Source organism: Lissotriton helveticus, chromosome 10 (assembly GCF_964261635.1).
Source record: "Lissotriton helveticus chromosome 10, aLisHel1.1, whole genome shotgun sequence".
Classification (NCBI taxonomy): domain Eukaryota; kingdom Metazoa; phylum Chordata; class Amphibia; order Caudata; family Salamandridae; genus Lissotriton; species Lissotriton helveticus.
In genome coordinates, this window is record NC_136071.1 from 61,155,156 (window position 1) to 61,164,190 (window position 9,035).

Here is a 9,035-nt window from a genome sequence, read left to right on the forward strand (position 1 = left end):
AGTCCCTTCACAGGCCCCATGCAAACTTATACCCTGACACAGAAGTATACCACTTGGTGATTTTTCACAATTATTACCACTAAGAAATACACTCTCCTTTATTACTGTAACATGTGTGTGTATAAGGTAAGTTCCATGTTGACTTAATGTATCCTTTACCCAACCCTTCATACTGGCCTGCCTGTATATATTTTTGGCAGTATCGAAACTGGAAAGTCGTTATCGGAATAGTTATTATCCCATGTATTATCCATTCAATGACAGGTCGTTCTGACATTGTCAATGGTAATCTCTCAAGTTTTTCAATGCTCAGAATTGTATACTCTGCACCCTTACCTTTAGAGTATTTTTGTTGTTCCTGATTTGATTCTTCCCCTGATTTTAATTCTATCCTTGTGACTGGGCTGCCCCCATACTCGCATTTAATTTTGGAAGACGCACCGCCATTCGGCGGGTCCGGGTCCCGGGGCTGGATTCCTGTGGGCGCCATTTTAGATTGGGGTGAGTGTGTTGGAGCGCGGGCGCCATTTTGGAGCGTCCCGACGCTCGAGTTGTTCAGGGAGACGCCTATTTAAGGCGGACTCATCTATCCTCTCGCCCTGATCATTATTGCTGCACTAGCGCAGGTCGCGCTGCCAGCGAGCCACGATTTTTAAAACTTACCTTTAGAGTATTTTTGTTGTTCCTGATTTGATTCTTCCCCTGCTTTTAATTCTATCCTTGTGACTGGGCTGCCCCCATACTCGCATTTAATTTTGGAAGACGCACCGCCATTCGGCGGGTCCGGGTCCCGGGGCTGGATTCCTGTGGGCGCCATTTTAGATTGGGGTGAGTGTGTTGGAGCGCGGGCGCCATTTTGGAGCGTCCCGACGCTCGAGTTGTTCAGGGAGACGCCTATTTAAGGCGGACTCATCTATCCTCTCGCCCTGATCATTATTGCTGCACTAGCGCAGGTCGCGCTGCCAGCGAGCCACGATTTTTAAAACTTACCTTTAGAGTATTTTTGTTGTTCCTGATTTGATTCTTCCCCTGCTTTTAATTCTATCCTTGTGACTGGGCTGCCCCCATACTCGCATTTAATTTTGGAAGACGCACCGCCATTCGGCGGGTCCGGGTCCCGGGGCTGGATTCCTGTGGGCGCCATTTTAGATTGGGGTGAGTGTGTTGGAGCGCGGGCGCCATTTTGGAGCGTCCCGACGCTCGAGTTGTTCAGGGAGACGCCTATTTAAAGTCGTCCTCTCCCGCGCAGCGGGAACGCGCAGTGGGACGCCGTCGCGTAGCCGGAGTCGTGCCAGAGTCCTGCCCGTCTGCGCTCGTCCGCGTCGAGGTAGCGGGTGCGGGCTATGGACTCTGGATCCCTCCCTTATTAGCAGCCTGTTTACCATGGCGGCGCTCAGATACGATCGCGCGGCTCTCATTTCCATAAGAGATAGCCTTCGGGTCTGTAATCATGACCCTCTACCCCCTCTTTCAGGACCCTATGAGTGTACCTGCGGTTTCTTCTTTCTGACCTCTCCTACGGGAGTTCGTCCAGTTAATAGGACGGTTCGGGGTACGTATACCGAATGGTCCGGTCAAGCACTTAATATATGGAGCTTGAATGTAAGATCTTTGGTTAAACACCATCAGTCTCTACGGGATATGATTGACGCGGATCTTCCCGATATTATCTTCTTGACCGAAACTTGGCTACAGGACGCGGACACTGCTATTATTAACCTGGCTTTCCCCTCTACCTATACGGTGTCCATCTTAAACCGCTCGACGAGGGGAGGTGGTATAGCCATGGCGACTAAGTCCTGTTTCCCGACTGAGTGGAAGGCCTTGGACCTCCCTATGTGTGAAAGCGCATCGTTTAAGGTGAAGGTCAGTCATCAATTCACCTTTAGCGGTGTGCTTATCTATCGTCCTCCTGGGAATGACACTGCTTTTAAAGCTGCCCTTGTGGATGTGGCCAGTTCCTTGACTGCAACATGCTCTAACTTTAATATAGTAGGTGACCTAAATATACATCTGGATCAGTCGTCATCTCCCTCCATCAGCTCCTTGCTGGCGGATTTAGAAGCGTTGCAGCTTGACCAACTGGTCACCTCCCCCACCCACATAGGAGGACATATACTGGACCCTTTTTTTACCACCTTAGCTCGGGCTACATCAGCTGACCCGACGGTGGTGGGTTGGACTGACCATCTACTGGTTAAAGTGTCATGTCCTCTCGACACCCCTCAATTGAAACCTGCAGGCAAACAGAGTTTAAAGCGCAATTGGCGTAAACTTAAGCTGGAGGAGTTTGTCAGGATATTGGAGTCCCGTCCCCTAGGCAAACTGCAGAATGTAGAACAGGGCTATGAACAATTCTGCAACTGGGTTCTTATTGCCCTCGACTCTCTTATACCCTTGCATTGGGCAAAATGTCATGCGAAAACCCGTAGCCCTTGGTATAATGAGACTCTTGCCGAGCTTAAGAGAACCTGCCGGCAAGCTGAGAGGGCTTGGAGAAAGGCTTTTGATCCCATGTTAAAATCGTTGTACTTTGCCCAGCTTAAGTTCTACCACAGAGCTATCTGTCAAACCCGGGCTGCATATTACGCGGCTGAGTTTTCCAACAGCCCCAACCCCTCCAAGTTGATCTTTAAGGTACTTAAAGACCTGATGGGGAAACGGGTCACCTCGCAAGAAATCTGTACGGACTCGCACTGTGAAAGCTTGGCATCCTTTTTCGTCGAGAAAGTACAGAAAATCTACCGAGGATTTGCACCAGCTGCCCCCGGGGACGCTCTTAGCGATGTAGAGGTCCTGGTGTCTGAAACCCTGTCAACCCTGCCGATTATGTCCAATGAGGTATTCGGCACTTTGAGCCTCAAAGTTAAATCAGGCTCTCCTTTAGACCCTCTGAAGCCAGAGCTTTTCGCCTCTCTCCCGCCCCTTTGTCGTGAGCCCATTTTGGAGCTGATCAATCTCTCCCTCAGCGAGGGCGTGGTTCCGTTATCCTGGAAGCAGGCTGTGGTCAAGCCCATTTTGAAGAAGCCTAATGCTGACCCCTTGCTACCGGAGAACTATCGGCCCATCTCCCTCCTGCCTTGGACCGCCAAGGTCACTGAGGCACACGTGAATACCACTCTGTCTGCCCACCTCTCGCGCAACAATATCTTAGACGAGAGTCAAAATGGGTTTCGTGCTCAACATAGCACTGAAACGGCTCTGCTCTTTATGATCGAGCATTTGCGGACAGTGCTAGATGTGGGGCAGACCGCGGCGCTCCTATTGTTAGATCTGAGCGCCGCGTTTGACACGGTGTCTCATGACATTTTGTTAAGGCGGTTGAGGGAAGTGGGGATCGTCGGGAAGGCTCTTGACTGGTTCCGCTCATTCCTCTCGGACCGGTTTTTTAAAGTAGCTATTCCACCTGGCCAGTCCTCGTACCATTCTCTGGAACTGGGAGTCCCTCAGGGCTCTGCCCTCAGTCCCACATTATTCAACTTGTATGTGAAACCGCTGGCTGCTGTCGTCAGGCAATATGGTCTTACGATGACATCGTATGCCGACGACACGCAGCTGGCGGTGACACTTAGTGGGAACCCTGAGGTGACTGCGCCCAGATTCCAGGCAGGACTGATAGCCGTGGCTAGCTGGATGTGTAACAACTGCTTACAGCTTAACGCCAAGAAAACCGAGGTCCTGATTGTGGGGAAGCAGGCGGAACTCTGGGGAGACCAGTGGTGGCCTCTCGAACTGGGAGCGATGCCCATTCCAGTGGACGAAGTCAAAAATCTGGGTGTATGGCTGGACTCGAACCTCTCTTTCACCAGCCATACAAAGAAGACAGCAGCTACCTGCTATGGCATTCTGCGAGGACTTAGACCTGTCCTCAAATTCTTCGACCCTCCCACACGTCAACTGGTGGTGCAGGCCTCTATCCTCTCACGGATAGACTACGGGAGTGCCCTGCTCCTTGGAGTCAACCAGGCTGAGGCGACTAGGCTTCAGAGGGTGCAGAACGCCGCTGCACGGGCCATTGTAGGTCTCCCGAGACGATGCTCTGTCTCTCCTGTCTTGGCCTCTCTGCACTGGCTTCCGGTCAGACAGAGAATCAAATTCAAGGCTCTCTGTCTGACATTCAAGATCCTAAAGCTTTCCTCTCCCCCGGCCTTGACAGGCCTTATTTCTTCTTATGTCCCCACGCGATCCCTTAGATCCGAGGCCCAGCATCTGGTGAATAAGCCTAGGTTCAGGCTTAGTAGGATGGGAGGTCGTTCCTTCCGTGTGATGGCGGCGGATCTATGGAATTCCCTTCCTGTTCACATTCGCGCCCTCAATAGCCTGACCCTCTTTAGACGGGCCATCAAAACCCACCTGTTCATCTCTGTCGGCTAATATTCCCTTTTTCGGCTCTGATCTGTTATGTTGCTGCATATGATCAGGCGCCAGGACGCCCCTTCGCTGGGGCAGCTGTTGCGCCTAATAAATGTTATTAACATAACATAACATAACCCTCTTGTGCCAAACTGATTTGTGTATCAGTAAGGTTAAAGATACTAAATAATGACGTCGTGTTGATTAAACGCCAAGGCACGTAGCCTGAACGCAGATTTTGTAACATCCAGCCAAGCTGTACAATAGAACGCAGTTGTGACTGACCGTGTTGTAACATCAGTAAGTCTTGCTCTATTATATCGATTGCAGAAGATACAATACTGTCCAGTGAATATATTCTGGAAGGCAGAGTCATTAACCCATTGTCTACAACAAAAAGTGATTTTTCCAAATTAACACGGTCAATTTCCCGTATTTTCTCTGCTGTCTCAATTTGAGTTTCTTTCCAAGCTTCGTTGTAAGCTGCATATATAGAGGCTGCTATGAAACGTTTTTGACGCTGTTTGCGTGGTCCCATAAATGAATCACGCAAGTCAGCACCTTCTTTAAGTAAAGTCAAGTGTTGCTTAATTTCAACCAGTGTAGATGTATGTAGCCATTCGAGGCAGAGTTTCCCTACACTGTAAGTAGTTACAATCCCTGGATGTTGTCTCTGGGAGTATCTAGGGTCTGGCCTGGTCAATGTGAACCCCTGTATTTTGTTCAGGAATCTATCTTGACAGTTATTTGTGTCTGTGGGCCAGATCAACCATTTTTTCCAATCTGGATGTGTTCTGTTTTGGTTTAAAATATGGGATACGTCTATTTCAACATCTGTAGTGCTATTACTCTCAGGTAATGGTTTTGGAATAGACGGTTTGTTCAAGTCTTTAATTTTGGCTAGGCCAAGACAGGTTTCTGTTGAATTGTGTCATTCAAGAATATAATTTGTTCTGGGATCATGCAGGCTCTAAATAATGATTCTATACCTTGCACTTGCCAATCTTTTGTACCCCAGATCGTTTTCGTTTCAATATTTTTATTCCAGAAATCAAAACCGAATGTTTTCATTTTTTCAAAAAATGTCTCTGAATAGATTAATTTTGTGTTTGTAAGCATGGTTTTCATTCCTGTCTTATTTAACATTTTAAAATAAAACGTTTCTGCATTACTTGTGTTAAACCCTGAGAAGTATGAACATTTTTCATAATATGTTCTTGAACTGCCTTTTGGTGGAGTTGCACAATGTTCCCATTGATTATAATTTAAAACATTTCTAGGTTGAGCAGTTTTATGCAGATAATGGTGACCATAGTGGTTATAACAATACATCTGGTCATAATTAGATGAACCCTGTAAATAATCATGTTCTGTAAATTTAGCTGACATCACTAGATCAGGCATCATATCATTAATGCTTTCCAAGTCCCAATCATTAGCGAATGTGCTTGGTTTTACAAAGTCACTTAATGAAATCTTAAATTGATGAGGATACTTCAGGAGCTCGACCGGGCCATAGATTTCGTAATCAGTTTTGTCCCATGCTACCCCACCGGGTATAGGATTGGCTGTGAAGTTTACTGAAGAAAGTTCTCTTTTCTCGATGTGTGAAGACTTGTGTGGTTTCAGGACCAAGTTGATATTCTGACTTGCTGTGTCCATTGTAACATATTTTCCCTCAATAAAATGTCCCAAGCATAGTACCATGATGAGCCAAAGTATGAGGATGAATACATCTAGTGCCACCCAAAGTTCAATCCATGGAGAAATCAGATAGGTTTCTTTTAGTTGATGAAAGAGTTCCTTTGTTTTGTCTTTAAAAGTTTTTGTTGTTGTTGGCTGTTCCTCAGGTTCACTTTGATCCTCAGAAAAATCATCGAAGTTGATGAAGTAGCCTGATGCTGTTCTGTCAATTGTTTCAATTGCTTCTGGATTCCTTTCTGCTTTTGGAATTTGCTTTGTTTCATTAGCATAGTCAGTGGTTACATCATTGTAGATTGGTGTTTCTTGATGTAAGATTTTGATTTGGGTTTCCAGAGGTTTAAGTTCCATCGCTTTGTTGCATAGTCCTTGTTGATTCACTGTAGGTTTATCAAATGTGATTAGTCTCTCAGTTTGAACCTCTGTATTTGTAGCAAACTTTGGTGTTCTACTACTTCTTGGGAGTCCACTTGGCCTACTACTTGTTATCGGCCACATGATTGTGGTTTAACCAGGTCGATGGATACAACTCGGTTCTCCTTTTTACCAGCAAGGGGCGGTAATACTACTGATCTTGTCCCGTTGACAGACAAGACAGGTACTGCTTTTCTGTAAGAAGACCCAAATTCCTTCTTTACCGCGATCTTCTCTCTGACCAGATCCCCGATTTTTGGAATCCAGACAGGCCTTGCTGGGACAGGTGGTTTCTCTTCAGTGGTTGTTGGCTGTTGTTTCAACTTTATGTTGCTCAGGTCTTTTCTTGTTTCATTTAAGTCCTGTACAATAGCCAAACGATCTTTGATATCAAAGCATTTTTCTTTCACCACTGAAGTTTGACTATCGAGGTCCTGGATTAACATTCTAGTCCCAAACAATAATTTGTATGGACTGAGACCTCTCAGAGAATTTCTTGGCAGAATATTAAGACTATGTTGGACACTTATTAAATGTTTGACCCACCCACCTCCCGAACCTAATATCTTTGCCATTATAGATTGCTCTATGCCTTGGTTTTTTCTTTACACCATCCCGTTTCCCTCAGGAAGGAAGTGAGAAGAGTCCCGCAATGTAATGCTCATGCTGGCCATGCCCCCCCCTATAAGCTCGAGAGCTAATAGGCAAGACATTGGTCAGAACGTAGCATGCTCCTAGCGTATATGCCATTATAGACTCGCAAATCTTTTTATAACAGTTCAGACGTCAGCCGAGAGCTGGGGTCTACATTATAAGTGAAAATAGTCTCTACATGTTAATATGACGCATTATTCATATTGTTTAATCCAGTCTGGAGCGAAACGCCACGGTAATATTCCGTCTCGGTCGCCACTGCGATCTCTGTTGCAGTCTGGGCAGTTTTTTACAAATATGTGATGTTCCAGGCTCATGCCTGGCCACCAGTATATTGATTGTAATTCTTCCAAAGAATCCTTAAGCTTAAGGTGTCTAAGACCCTCACCCATATGTGCGTCTGCTATTAACAAGCCTCTCCTGTTCATGTTTGGAATTACTCTATCCCCCACTCCAGGGATTTCAGCAAAAGGAACGGAGTTTGCATCGATTATGTATGTATAATTGAGTGGATAGTTGATGGGTAGCGCTGAGCAGTCGCCTTTTGATGACGTTTTCACCGCCAGCATTGTTTTCCCGTCAATGTATTTTTCTGAACGCTTTTTTGTAGCTACGGAAGCCGATTTAGTTGTTTCCGCTGTGGCTGTCTCAGCCAATGAATTCCCTGCAACGTGAACGCCATCAAGCTGATGACTCAGTGAGTGTATCACGTGAGTCTTTGGTAGTTCTTTCTGCAAAAGAACTACTTGTTCCCAAAGCGATTTCTGCTTGATTGTGGCACCTGTGTCATCTTTGTAAACGTTTTGAATCCATTTCTGTAACTCGTTATTGTATGATTTGACGCAGTAATACGAATCGCACACTATTAGTGTCGGGAATTCGCGATCGGCATTATCTATCGCCATTTTTAACGCTATTATTTCAGTTTGTTGTTCTGAATTATTTTCCACTGAGTGTGTTTTCGTAAACAGATGTCTCAATTTACCTCCGCGCCACACGTCTTTTACAATCTCACATGTGGCGTTATATGCTTGCTCTCCCCAGACTGAGGGTTGAGCATGTCCGTCTGTATATATTACACAGGCGTACTGTCGTATGGGCAGAATGTCGATTGGCAGAGGGTATTCTCTTTCATATTCTAGATTTTTAAATTTTTTCATGTTCGGTCCAAAGTAGTAATTTACTTTGTCTGTAGCAAGGGAATTTTCCCATTGTAACCATTTTGGATTTAATGCCAAGGTAGTTAGATTACACGGGCTTGTTAATGCCTCAAAGGCTGATTCTGCTGTTATAACAGTAATCCTTCTGCCTTGGGCCTGGGCTCTTTCCTTTGCTATAGCTGTTTGAACCGCATGTACAATGTTTTCCTTCATACTGAGTGTTTTCTCAGCTTCTGTGTACAAATGTGATTTGTAAGCTATTGTTACCGTTTCTCCCTCATTAGAGGTTAGGTATGTGAATCCGCATCTTCCTGGAATGACTCGGATTACAAGGTTACGTGTGTTATCGCGTGTTTGTAGTTTTATTTTAACTAACATGTCCGTTTGTAAAGATCTCAAAATGTCTGTGTGTTTTTGAGTCCAATTGATTCTTTTAAAATCTGGTTTTATTAGGTCGTAGAGAGGTTTAACCCTCTCTGCATAATTTAGAATGTAAGTTCTTCCAAAGTTCAGGAAACCAAGAATTGATTGTAAGTTTTTCAGCGTTCTTGGTGCTTGGATTACATCACATTTCTCTAGGAAATTGTCTGCCAGGCTTTTGCCTTCACTTGATAATTCATATCCTAAAAACAGGACAGTTAGATGGGCAATTCTTGACTTTTTGAAGTTGAATTTGTAACCCTCTGCTGCGAACCCAAGTGAGTATCCAAGTCATCATCTGTTAGATAGATGTAATCGACATAAGATAATGCC